Source organism: Vigna unguiculata, unplaced genomic scaffold (assembly GCF_037176805.1).
Source record: "Vigna unguiculata cultivar grain cowpea cultivar isolate G323 ecotype 2 unplaced genomic scaffold, ASM3717680v1 ptg000047l, whole genome shotgun sequence".
Taxonomy (NCBI): domain Eukaryota; kingdom Viridiplantae; phylum Streptophyta; class Magnoliopsida; order Fabales; family Fabaceae; genus Vigna; species Vigna unguiculata.
The window spans coordinates 155,001-157,500 of record NW_028196688.1 but is presented as its reverse complement, the minus strand read 5'-3'; positions in this window follow the sequence as shown (position 1 = coordinate 157,500).

Sequence of the window (2,500 nt, the reverse complement as noted above, 5' to 3'; positions counted from 1 at the left end):
CATGAAATTCTTGGTGCACGAAAGTTTTGAGTTCGGAGGGTTTTGCACATGGCCAAGTTGGTCGGTGCACCGCGGCATAGCTAGATGGCTTGTGTGGAGTTTTGTGAAAAAATGAAATTCGTGGTTTTTGAGATGTGAGGGTTGGAATGGCCTCCAAATGTCCCCAAATGAATACCATGAAATTCTTGGTGCACGAAAGTTTTGAGTTCGGAGGGTTTTGCACATGGCCAAGTTGGTCGGTGCACCGCGGCATAGCTAGATGGCTTGTGTGGAGTTTTGTGAAAAAATGAAATTCGTGGTTTTTGAGATGTGAGGGTTGGAATGGCCTCCAAATGTCCCCAAATGAATACCATGAAATTCTTGGTGCACGAAAGTTTTGAGTTCGGAGGGTTTTGCACATGGCCAAGTTGGTCGGTGCACCGCGGCATAGCTAGATGGCTTGTGTGGAGTTTTGTGAAAAAATGAAATTCGTGGTTTTTGAGATGTGAGGGTTGGAATGGCCTCCAAATGTCCCCAAATGAATACCATGAAATTCTTGGTGCACGAAAGTTTTGAGTTCGGAGGGTTTTGCACATGGCCAAGTTGGTCGGTGCACCGCGGCATAGCTAGATGGCTTGTGTGGAGTTTTGTGAAAAAATGAAATTCGTGGTTTTTGAGATGTGAGGGTTGGAATGGCCTCCAAATGTCCCCAAATGAATACCATGAAATTCTTGGTGCACGAAAGTTTTGAGTTCGGAGGGTTTTGCACATGGCCAAGTTGGTCGGTGCACCGCGGCATAGCTAGATGGCTTGTGTGGAGTTTTGTGAAAAAATGAAATTCGTGGTTTTTGAGATGTGAGGGTTGGAATGGCCTCCAAATGTCCCCAAATGAATACCATGAAATTCTTGGTGCACGAAAGTTTTGAGTTCGGAGGGTTTTGCACATGGCCAAGTTGGTCGGTGCACCGCGGCATAGCTAGATGGCTTGTGTGGAGTTTTGTGAAAAAATGAAATTCGTGGTTTTTGAGGTGTGAGGGTTGGAATGGCCTCCAAATGTCCCCAAATGAATACCATGAAATTCTTGGTGCACGAAAGTTTTGAGTTCGGAGGGTTTTGCACATGGCCAAGTTGGTCGGTGCACCGCGGCATAGCTAGATGGCTTGTGTGGAGTTTTGTGAAAAAATGAAATTCGTGGTTTTTGAGATGTGAGGGTTGGAATGGCCTCCAAATGTCCCCAAATGAATACCATGAAATTCTTGGTGCACGAAAGTTTTGAGTTCGGAGGGTTTTGCACATGGCCAAGTTGGTCGGTGCACCGCGGCATAGCTAGATGGCTTGTGTGGAGTTTTGTGAAAAAATGAAATTCGTGGTTTTTGAGGTGTGAGGGTTGGAATGGCCTCCAAATGTCCCCAAATGAATACCATGAAATTCTTGGTGCACGAAAGTTTTGAGTTCGGAGGGTTTTGCACATGGCCAAGGTTGGCGGTGCACCGCGGCATAGCTAAATGGCTTGGTGGGGAGTTTTGTGAAAAAATGAAATTCGTGGTTTTTGAGATGTGAGGGTTGGAAAGGCCTCCAAATGCCCCCAAATGAGTACTGTAAAAGTGTTGGTGCACAAAAGTTTTGAATTGGATGCATTTTGCACTTGGCCAAGTTGGTCGGTGCACCGCGACTAGATAGGTTGGTGCCAAAATTTGTCAAATTTAAGACCTTGGCCAAACTGAATGAAATTTTGTGGGGAGGTTCCTGATATTGTTTAGTGGTGGACTGGAAAAAATGAGGTCGAAATTCGAAGTCTACATGTGCTTTTCTATTTTTCCCGATTTTACACATACCCGGTAAGTAAAAAAAATAAAAAAAATAGTTCCCCTTCGAGAAAAATTATGAAATTTGGTGAGCAAGGAGATACCATTATTCTACGAATTACTGCAAAAAATCGCATCAAAATTCGAAGTATAGCCCGAGATATGGACTTATGTCTGCTCAAAAAAAGTGTATCTACTTGTACAATTTTGCCTTTTGCATATTAACCTCTTATAGGGGGGGAGTGCTCCTTGAGCCGGCCAGCTCCACACTGGCAGGTTTTAAAGGGAGCTTGATGAGGCCTCCCCCCTCACGTGGTGCGTGCGTTAGCATGTTTATCATGGCACAACTAGCCTCTTCATAGTTGTTGAGCTTTATTAATACCAACACACGGTCGTCACTGATCGTTGGTTAGCTCGGCAGCTAGTCCCTCGGATATTGTGGAAAGTTATTTTCATGCCTAGCGATGCTTGACCCTGCGTCACTTGATGTTTCCATTTGCTTGCTTGCCCATGGTAGGTGGGGGGTGGACCGTCTTGTGGTGTGGTGTCTTGCGAACGTGAGGGTGTGTGAGTTGTAATCGAGATGCACTTGCTGGCTGGCTCCATGCCTTGCGTATCGAACGGTCAAGCATGCATCTCTTCCATTTTCACCCGTTGCCTTGGGTGATATTGGTTGATCAGTCCCTGTGTTGCCTACCCACTAGACGGTACTTCTG